The following is a 12,173-nucleotide window of genomic DNA, read 5'->3' on the forward strand; positions in this document are numbered from 1 at the left end:
CCAGACATGTCTTACACTAGCACACATATCTCCCAATATCAAGGTACCAATATCCAAGTTTATTCTAAATGTTTAATGAAAGTCCTTACTATGTTAATTTCTCAACATGTATTCTCATACTCAAATCCAAAGAAATTTATGCCATATTAGTAAAATTGCACATCATAAAGTTATAGTTGCATTATTAACATACAACTTACCTCGGTAATCAAATTGTAGGTGACTAGTCAGTTTTAGTCCACTAGCTTTGCTTTTCCCTAGTCTAGGCCCGGATTGTGTAATTCTTGATCTAAAATGATAAAAATTCACATGTTTAATCATTTTATCAATCTAGGTACTCAAAAATTTATAATTGGGCAAAATGACCATTTTACCCCTAGACTTTCACCAATTGACCATTTTACCCCTAGACAAAAAATTAGTTTTTATCCGATTTTCTCATCAACCAAGCCTAGCCGAATACTTTTCATGCTAGGAGCAGCCTACAATTCTCATTATTTCACACATTTATCACCTATAACTTATACAAAATGGTCCTTAGTTAGGGTTTCCATGAAAACTACTTCACAAAAGTTGTTTATTTCACAACTATAACTCATATTCTTCCATAAAATTTCAGAAATCAACATGTCTACTATCATTGCAAAACCCTAGACTTTCAACCATTTTGCAAAATAGTCCCCTTGTTAGAAAGCTCATGCTACAAGGACTTCAAAAGTATAACCACTTATTTGCAAAGGCTTTAAGTTGCTAAAAATTTTTCAACCTTCCATGGCCATTTTCTTGGAGAAAAATTGGTGGAGAAGAAAGAGAGAGATGAAAAAAATGATAACTTTTACTATTTGTTTTATTTTATTCAATTTCAACACCTAATTTCACCCAATTTTTGACTTTCGACCACCTTTTTTTCCTATGGCCGGCCATGCTATTCTAAAGGGTCTAATTGCCCTTTAAAGACCTCCAATTTAGGTTCTCTAGCTATTTGACACCCTTAGCTATCAAAATAGGACTTTTGCACTTTATGCGATTTAGTCCTTTTTCACAATTAAGCATGCAATCACTAAAATTACTTCACCAAATTTTTCACGCACTAATATAAACATGTTATAACTTAAAATTAATAATAAAATACTTTCTCCTACTTCGAATTAGTGGTCCTAAAACCACTATTTTGACTAGGCCCAAAATCGAGCTGTTACAATTCTCCCTCTTCGGTATTTTCGTCCCCAAAAATCTTACCAGCAAATAAGTTTGGGTATTGATCTCTCATAGTCTCTTCGGGTTCCTACGTGGCTTCCTCAACTCCATGTATAAGCCATAAAACCTCTACGAGTGCTACACTTTTATTCCTCAACTGCTTGACCTCTAGATCCAAAATCTTAATCGGTTCTTCACCATAGGTCATATCTAGGATTATTTCAATTTCTTCTGGTGAAATCACATGTGAAGGGTCAGATCGGTAGTAGCGTAATCGATACATGGAATAATACATCATGAATTTTCTCTAGCTCACGAGGCAAGGCTAATCGGTATGTTACTGGCCCAGTTCTCTTGGTCACCTCATAAGGTCTAATAAACCGTGGAATCAACTTGCCATTTCTACCGAATCTAGGGACTTTCTTCCATGAGGATACTTTCAAAAACACTTTATCCCTGACTTGAAACTATATCTCTTTCCGTTTCAAATCTGCATAGGATTTCTGTCTATCCGATGCGGCCTTTACACAATCTCGAATCACTTTAACCTTTTCTTCAGTCTTTCTAACTAAGTCGACCCCATGTATTTGATTTTCTCTAAGCTCGGTCCAATATAAGGGTGTTCGACACTTACGCCCATACAAAGCCTTACAAGGCACCATTCTCAGACTTGACTGATAACTCTTGTTGTAAGCGAATTCGACTAGTGGTAAATACTTTTCCCAACTACCTTGGAACTCAAGAACACAACACCTTAACGTGTCTTCTAAGATATGAATCACTCTTTCTGACTAATCGTCAGTTTGCAAGTGAAAAGCTGTGCTAAAATTCAATTTTGTTCCCAATGCCCCTTATAACGTTTTCCAAAATAGCGAGGTAAACCTCGGATCTCTATTCGAAATAATCGAAATGGGCACTCCGTGAAGTCTTACAATCTCCAAAACATACAATTTGGCCAATTTCTCAAGGGAGTAGTCGGTACGCACCGGTATATAATGTGCCGACTTTGTAAGCCTATCAACAATGACCCAAACTGAATCTTTTTTTTCGAGGTGTCAAAGGCAACCCTGACAAAAAATCCATGGTTACTCGGTCCCATTTCCACTTGGGAACCATCACAGGCTAAAGTAAACCCGATGGTACTTAGTGTTCGGCCTTCACTTGTTGACAAACTAGACACTTAGAGACAAACTCAAAAATGTCTCTTTTCATCCCCAACCACCAGTACATTTTCTTCAAGTCATTGTACATTTTCACACTACCCGCGTGGATAGACAAACAACTACTATGTGCCTCTCGTAAAATCTTCTAAATGAGTTCATTATCCTTGGGTACACAAACTCTGTGTTGGTACATCAAGCATCCGTCGATACTAATCTGAAAGTCTGATTCAACACCCGACTCACACTGAGTTCTTTTGGCTTGCAATTCACCATTGTTATTCTAAGCTTCACAAATTTCTTGGAGAAACACTGGTCTAGCTCTCAGCTCTACCAGAACTGAACCATCGTCAGTCATCTACAACTGAGCATTCATAACCCTCAAGAGGAACAATGATTTCTTACTCAATGCGTCGGCTACTACATTAGCCTTTCTAGGGTGGTAGTCAATCACCAACTCGTAGTCTTTTATAGAATCTAACCATCTTCGTTGCCATAAATTTAGTTCCTTTTTAGTCATCAAATACTTTAGACTCTTATGGTCGGTGAATACTCAAAATTTCTCGGCATACAAATGATGCCTCCAAATTTTCAGCGCGAACACAATGGCAGCCAATTCTAAATCATGCGTTGGGTAATTTCTCTCGTGTGGCTTTAGCTGTCTCAAGGCATAGGCTATAACCTTGTCGTCTTGCATGAGCACACATCCTAACCTATTCAAGGATACATCACTATACACCACAAACTCCTTTCCCGGTTCTGGTTGCACTAAAACTGGGGCTTCAGTCAACAAAGCCTTTAGTTTCTCAAAACTCTGTTGACACTTCTCTGCCCATTCGAACTTGACATCCTTTTGCAACAACCTAGTCATTGGAGTAGCTATCATGGAGAATCCATTTACGAATTTTCTGTAGTACCTAGCTAAACCCAAAAAGCTACGTACCTCTACCACATTCCTTGGCGGCTTCCACTCAACAATAGCTGAGATCTTGCTTGGGTCAACTCTGATCCCATCTCCCGGCACGAAGTGTCCTAGGAATCCAACCTCTTTAAGCCAATATCCACTCTTACTGAACTTGGCATATAATTGCTTATCTCTAAGCGTTTGTAAAACAACTCTCAAATGCTCCGCGTGATCACTCTCATCACGTGAATAAATCAGTACGTCATCGATAAGGACCACTATGAATTGATCCAAATACAACTGAAAAATGCAATTCATCAAGTCCATAAACACTGCAGGAGCATTTGTTAAATCGAAAGGCATAATAAGAAACTCATAGTGCCCATACCTCATCCTAAACGCGGTTTTTAGTACATCTTGCTCCTTAAACCTTAACTGATAGTAGCCTGACCTTAAGTCTATCTTAGAAAACACGGTAGCTCCCTTTAACTGATCGAATAAATCATCTGTAACATCCTGAATTAGGGCCTAGTCGAAATAGTGGTTTCAAAACCACAAATTTGAGATAAAAATAATTATTTTATGATTATCATGAGGTTTATGTTATGAATGCATGCTTGTGTGAAAGTTTCATTAAGAAATTCTATGCATAAAATGTTTAATTGCATTTTAGGGACCAAATTGAATAAAGCGCAAAACTTGCATTTTAGAAGCTTTAAGCATGAAATTGCATTAGATTATGAATTACATGGTCCTAATTAGCAATTTGACCAATTTCTATAATTTTAGACAAAAATGGACATGCATAGAAAAAAGTTGGAAAGCGAAACCCTAAGGGCATTTTGGTCATTACGTAATTAAAAGAATAAAAAAGGAAAATCAAACCAAAAATGTGTCCATCTTCCTCCTTGGCTGGTGAAAATCACAAAACACCATAGCTAGGGTTTTGTTCAACATTTCCAAGCTCAATAGTAAGTGTTCCCTAGCCCCGTTTTTAATGTTCTTTGTATTTTTAAAGTCCTGGTAACATGATCTACCCATTTCTAGCTATATTTTGAGCTAGGGTTCATGTATGAAAATTGAACCATGCATGAAATGCTTGTATTTTGATGATTTATGGAGGAATATGAATGTTTGATGCAGGGTGAACATTTTTTATTAGGTGATTTTTAGTGAAAACACCTAAATAAGGGGCTTATCTGTAAAAGTGTAAAAGTGAGTAGTAATAATGTGAAATAAAATAAAATATGGGTTGACATGAGCATAGAAAAGGTTCAGCCAAGCTTGGGTAATCAAGAAAATACATGCATTTCATTTTACGAGCCTAGGGACTAAATCATAAATATGTGAAAGTTTAGGGGTCAAAATGTAAATTTGTAAGAGTATGATTTATAGACCCGCTTGAATAATGTAAAGAATAAATAAGTTACATTTGGCATTATAGATCAAGAAAAACGTGAATTGGGACTTGATCGAGGAAAGAATAAAGTATACAACGACTAGGCTTGATTATCATCGTTTTGTACTGAGGTAAGTACATATGCAAATAATGTGGTATTGTAGTATGTTTTAATGCTTTAATATATTGTAATAAATGTTTTATTGTAATTATGAGTTATATGCTTACTGATTGTTATGAAAGCATGAATATTATTATGGTTGTTATCCACGACGTTACAAGCAAAGTACGATGGAGATACTATATACAAGTGAGGAAAAACCCCGTTAGAACCTTAGGAATAGTTTAGGATACAAGTGACATGTCACTAGGGACTAAGACATCCGAACTCATTGAGTGGTCCAGGTTCGTGAGATATGTGGCATTCGAGCTCGTTGAGAGGTCTGAGTTCATTATGGATGCATGCATCTGCACTCGTTGAGTGGTTCGAGCTCATGATGGATGCGATTCATTCAACAGTTGAGCTCGTTGAGAGGTCCGATTTCATTATGGATGTGTTACATGTTATGTGGTAGCTTCGACTACGTTTGTATATGTGGCACTTATGTGCAAGGTTTTCGCATATCCAATAGTATTCCGAGTGTTCAACGGGTAATGTAATAAATGTAATGAGATTCCCGAGAAGTAAAAATGAAAGATGTTTGGTTGTGGATACCTTACGATGAGTACAGGTATGTATGCTAAACCTATGAGTAATGCCTTAATAAAGATCGATTTACGATGAGCAAGTATATATGTGCGTATGATAAGTAAGTAGAAAGGATTGATTGATGAATAATATTTATCCATATGTTGCTATGTTTCTATATGTTGATTCCTTACTACCATTTCATATTATTTGTATGTGGACTTACTAAGCTTTAATGCTTACTCCCCTCTCTTTCCTTACTAAACTCGGGGAGTAGAAGCTGTCGGAGCATTCGATCACACTATCAAAAGACTATTGGGTATAGTGAAATTATTATTTTTAGTATGTCATGTATAGGAAACTTGGTCATTTTATGGTATGTGTCATGCTATTTGGCCAAATTGTGAAGGCGTACGATAATGATGATTCATTTTTGTAATGGCCATGTGATATAGCTCATATTTGATCATTTGGATTGTAATCTAATTACCTATGCATGAATCTGTTGGTGTCTTGATGGTAGGATGTAACACCCCGAACCTGAAACCGACAGCGGAGTCGAACACGAGGTGTTAACTGACTTTAACCCCTTATAAAATTTATTTTCCAGACACTGCCCAATCTGTGTACTAGTCGTTTTAAAAATCATATCTTGAGTTTCGTAACTCGAAAATCAGTTTCGTAATTTTTCCCAGAAACTAGACTCATGTGCCCATCTATTTATTTTTTTCTAGAATTTTTGGTCAGGCCAATTAGTACAGTTTATTAGTCAAAGTCTCCCATGTTGCAGGGGTCGACTACACTGACCTTTGCCCATTACGACTTGGATATCTCCCTGCACGGGCTTCAATACTGATTCCGTTTGTTTCTATGAAAACTAGACTCAGAGAGGAATCTATACATATATGGTACGACCCCTAATTATCTCTGGTTAATTTATAATGAATTTCCAAAGTCGGAGCAGGGAATCCAGAAACCGTTCTGGCCCTGTCCCACAAAAATCTAATTATCTCTTAATATACTGCCCATATGATCTTTTCGTTACTTCCTCATGAAAACAGACTCATCGAGCTTCGATTACATAATTTATTCATCAATTAATTCCACTCCTACTATTTTTAGTGATTTTTCAATCTCATGACACTGCTGCTGCCAGCATCTGTTACGAAAGTAACTAGGTCCATTTCATGCCTACCCTTGATCCAACTCAATCGAACATTCGTGCCATTTTCGCATGGCTTAAAGTTTACATGCCAAAGTTCAAACACAACGTAATAGCTTATACATGCCAAAATGTTCTTCTAAGCCAACTAAGAAGAAAGTACCAAAACTTGCTATCCGGTGTGATGACTTCGATGACGGCCCGATCACGCAAAAAGAGATGTGTCCAAGAAACCTAGAATAGGTGACAAGGAAACACCGAGTGAGTTTATAACTCAGTAAGTCATAAGCTATGCACTACCATCCATCAATAACATTATCACAAGAGAAAACAAAATGGAACGAGGCTAATTACTCCATCCATTCCGAACCATACCATAGTTCCTCCAACCTATCGATTCAATTTCATATCAATTCATGCATTCACATTCCATATACTCATCAATAGGACGTTGAAGCATTTTCATAAATCAATTCATTTTCGTTACAATCAAACGACTAAACGGCCTTTCACCCATCCTACGATAAATTTTATGTACGTGACTTCAAGTATAGTTGTCACATAGGTTCAAACTTACCGAGCTCAACACCAAGTATAAGCATAGCACCTATTAGCCATGTACTCAAGACACTTACCCGATCCGCTGTCCGCGATCGACTCAATAGTGTCGCACACATAGTGTCCATAATGATTCACGAATGCATATTGAGTCCGCACACTCAGTGCTATATAATCAACTCGCACACTTAGTGCTACGTAATCAAATCGCACACTTAGTGCTACATAGTCAAACTCGCACACTTAGTGCCGCATGGTCAATTCGCACACTTAGTGCATCATATTCATTTCGCACACTTAGTGCAACATAGTCAAATCGCACACTTAGTGCTGTACAATTTAATCCCGCGCACTTAGCGCCAATCTCATGGTCATAAATGGTTATACCCGCACGTTTAGTGCCGAGATCAACAACTCAGTACATCTTACCTCTTTTCTTTTCATTCAACAATTTCATCATCACATACGTACATGCATATATATATATGTATATTTATTCATTCCATTCAGCATCAATACATAAACATTATGACCATTTGAAATAATACCAACTACATGCTTAATGACTTACCTTGTGTTGGGTAAGACGGTTCCAACTCGACTACTCAGTGATCTTTTCTTTGCCTTTATCGGATCTAGTTCCCTTTTGCTCTTGAGCTTAAGTTCAACAAAATTTAAAATAGTCATTAATCGACTATTCAAGTATTACTTTCAGAATAATATATATATTGATTTGACCTTCACACACATAGATTATAGTAAGCTTTATAATAGTCAATAAATAACTCATTGGCAAATTTTCATTAATGTTTACAACAAAATCACATATTCACTACGAGCTGTTTTCCTGAGCAGTAGTCGCTAAATTGTTTATAACTGGAGCTACAAAACTCCAAATCACTAGCCGTTAATTTTCCCTGAATATAGACTCGTATATCTTCCATCCATAAAATTTTCAGAATTTTTGGCTTGGCCAATCAATACCAGATTTTTCTTAAAGTTTCCCCTTCCTTTCTTTCCTCTATTCGGCCAAAGGTGTTCAAGAATGAACACATTTTTTTTTGTTTTCTTTCCTCAACTCACGGCAACAAGGGGGGGTATGGATGAGACCATTTTTTTTTCATCACCCTTCCTTTTCATTGTTTAATTACCATGCTCTTTATTTTATTTTTCTTAGCATACATCACTAGCATAACATGTTGGTGACATGTTTCCACCCATAGCATGGCCAGCCACTATGCTTTAATTTGGCTAATTTGACATGCAAGGACAAACACTTTCCCACATATATTAATGGGCCACTTGAACACTTGCCTAGCATATTTCTAAATTGTCTCACATAAGTCCCTACTAATAAATTCCACATACACTGACCAAATTAAAGTATGGAACTATCACACAAGCATTTACGCACATCATAAACACAGAATATAATCTTTAATTATTTATAAGACTCGGTTTTGTGGTCCCGAAACCACTTCCCGACTAGGGTCAATTTTGGGCTGTCACATAGGATATGTTATTGCTTGGTGAATGTATGATAATGATGAGGTATGTTGTTGATTGATGAATGTATGGTAAAGTAAGGATTAAATGCTAAAGGTTAAAGGATGACCTAATGACTTGAAATGACTATGTACATGAATACACAATTTGAGGTTATGGTAACAAGTTTAATAATGCATGTAATGGGAATGGAATGCCTCTAAATGGTGTAACAAATTAGAGTGTCATTGTGTTGAATGTTTGAGTGTATAAAGATATCTTGTTACATGTTGTAAAGTGTGTTTGAATGTATGAGTGATTGAGGATGACCAATGGCTTGGAAAATAGCCTCCAAAAATGTCGACACGGGTAGACACACGGGCATGTGTACACACAGCCAGCCCCTTGGGCGTGTTGCTCAGCTATGTGTCCCCTGCACCTAAAATTTCTAAGTCTGTTTCCATGGTAGTAAACACACGGGTAAAGACACAGTAGTGTGTCTCAACCGTGTGAAGGACACGGCCTAGCACATGGGCGTGTGCCATAGCCTTGTGCCCCTAAATAAGTGATGACATCATAAACAAAATGTCCATGTTTTTGGACTTGAGGGAAGACACGAGTGTTTCCAGGACATGTGAGGGACACGAGCCAAGGAAATGGGCGTGTGCTCGGCCATGTGAAAACCCCTGTAGGTTCGAAATGAAAAATAATTTTTAGAAATCCCACACGGGTAAGGGACATGGGCGTGTGTATTGCCTCCACACAGGCGTGTGAGGTTCAACCCTAGAAATTTTCTTAGAATTCTCTTAAGTTCTTAGATTAGTCTCGGATTATTTTAAAGTATGTTTTGGACCTCGTAGGTCCACAACAAGGACAATATGATTTTGTTTGATTGGTTTTAATTTGGAATGAATTTTTGATGAACCATGTGTTTTTAAAATGCCCTGTTTATGTACGGTGATGCCTCTTACCTTGTCTCGATCTTGGGTACGGGTGAGGGGTGTTACTTTTAGTGGTATCAGAGCTATAGTTTAGTCGATTCTCAGGCTAACCTAGTGTATTTCAGTCTAGCTATACAAGCCATACATATATATAAGTAATGATAGTATGATGACTTCTGACAATATTAAAATGTTTTTCATATAGTAAATAGATCCCGATAGAGTAGTGGCGGATGACATAGAAAGTAAAGCGCTTGCTCCAACGGAAGGAGTGGTGCCATCCAAAAGTAGGCCCGAAACTATTAGTAGAGGAGAAGGAGGTAGAGGTCTTTCTCCACATGATGAACGCATGGTACACAGAGTTCGTTTGAACGAACCCGAATGCTCAAGCTCCCCACCTCCCTCAAATCCTGAACCCGCATCTGCGATGCCTTAACATATGGATTTCATGAGATTTGCTAGAACATCTGTTAATAGAATTCAAAAATAAGGTGCTGAGGAATTTAGGGAAAATGCCAATGATGACCCTAAAGGAATGGAGTTCTGGTTAGAAAACTCGATATGGGTATTTGAAGAATTGTCATGTACCCCCGAGTAGTGCTTAAAATGTGCCATATCCCTGTTGAGACATGCAGTGTTTCACTGGTGGAGGATGCTGATATCTGTATTACCGCCAGAGAGGATTACTTGGGAATTCTTTCAAGAGGAATTTTGAAAGAAATATATTAGCAAACGGTTCATCGAACAGAAGCGTAAGGAATTCCTGGAATTGAAACAGGGTCGTATGGCAGTTAGCGAATATGAAAGAGAATTTGCCAGGCTTAGCAAATATGGTCAGGAGTGTGTACCCTCCGAAGCTAAGATGTGTAGAAGACTTGAAGATGGACTCAATGAGGATATCAAGACATTAGTAGGTATTCTTGAGTTGAAAGAATTTGTGGTACTTGTTGAACAGGCTTGTAAAGCCGAAGACTTGGTTAAAGAGAGGTACAAGGAAGAGGTACATGAGTAAGTCATTACCATCCCAGTCTAAGAAATCTAAAGAGATGTATTCTCGTTCGCTTGTGTCAGCTGAACATTCATACATGAATCGTAGGAAGCAGAATTCGAGTTTCAGATCTCAAGCTACGTCTATGGCAAGTGTGGGTAACGCTAAACCTTCTAAGGCTGAATGTCTGTAGTGTGGCAAGCGTCATTTTGGCAACTGTAGAGTGAGTGAAGGATCTTGTTTTAAATGTGGTTTTCTAGACCACTTTATTAAGGATTGTCTCGAGAGGATAGAGAAAGAAAGAATTCAGAGTCTAAGATCGAATGGCGCAGCTTCTAGGGGAAGACCCTCGACAAAACGTCAGGAATAAGTATGGTAGTAAAAATGTGACGCAAGATACAACAATGTGGTCTGAAGCTAGGGCTCCGGCTAGAGCCTATGCCATACGTGCACGTGAAGATGCAACTTCTCCTGATGTGATCACTGGTAAATTTTCTCTCTATGATGCCAATGTTATTGCTTTGATAGACCCTGATTCCACTCATTCGTATGTGTGCATGAAATTGGCATCTAATATGAATATACCTGTTGAGTTTATAGAATTTGTAATTAAGGTGTCTAACCCGTTAGGAAAGTATGTGATAGTTGATAAAGTATGTAAGAAATGTCTTTTGATGGTTAAAGATCATTATTTTCCGGTCGACTTGATGTTGTTGCTGTTTGAAAAATTTGATGTCATACTGGATATGGATTGGTTGACACTACATGAGGCTATAGTGAATTGTAGACAGAGAGTTATGGAATTGAAATGTGAAAACGGTGAAATTTTTTGGGTTGAATCGGATGATGCAGATAAGTCGTCAATGATGATTTCTTCAATGATTACTCAGAGATACTTGAAAAAGGGGTATGAAGCATATTTGGCATATATATTGAATACAAAAGAATTCAGATTGAAAATTGAATCAGTGCCGGTTGTGTGTGAGTTTATAGATGTATTTCTGGAGGAATTGCCAGGTTTGTCTCTAGTTAGAGAAATGGAATTCGATATTGAGTTAATGCCAGGAACGACACCCATCTCTATTGATCCATATAGGATGACCCCAATTGAACTGAAAGAATTGAAGTCACAGTTACAAGAACTGACCAACAAAGGTTTTGCAAGACCAAGCTTTTTGCCGTAGGGTGCTCCTATACTGTTCGTAAAAAAGAAAGATGGCTCCATGAGATTATGCATTGACTACCGGTAACTCAATAAGATGAAAATCAAAAACAAGTATCCTCTTCCAAGGATTGATGACTTGTTTGATAAACTGAAGGGAGCGACGTGGTTTTCTAAGATAGACTTGAGGTCTGTATACTACCAGTTACGAATAAAAGAGTCTGATGTGCCTAAGACTGCCTTTAGAATGAGGTATAGCCACTAGAAGTTTCTTGTTATGCCATTTGGGTTAACGAATGCTCCTGCTTTGTTTATGCTTATAATGAACAAAATTTTTCGGTCATATTTAGATAAGTTTGTTGTTGTGTTTATCGATGATATTTTGATTTATTCTAGAGATGAGGTAGAGCATGCCGAGCACTTGAGAACTGTTTTATAGACTCTGAGGGATAAATAGTATATGCCAAGTTTAGCAAAAGCAAGTTTTGGCTTCGAGAGGTTGGGATTTTAGGCCACATTGTTTCCGGGG

Source organism: Gossypium hirsutum, chromosome A05, assembly GCF_007990345.1.
Source record: "Gossypium hirsutum isolate 1008001.06 chromosome A05, Gossypium_hirsutum_v2.1, whole genome shotgun sequence".
Classification (NCBI taxonomy): Eukaryota; Viridiplantae; Streptophyta; class Magnoliopsida; order Malvales; family Malvaceae; genus Gossypium; species Gossypium hirsutum.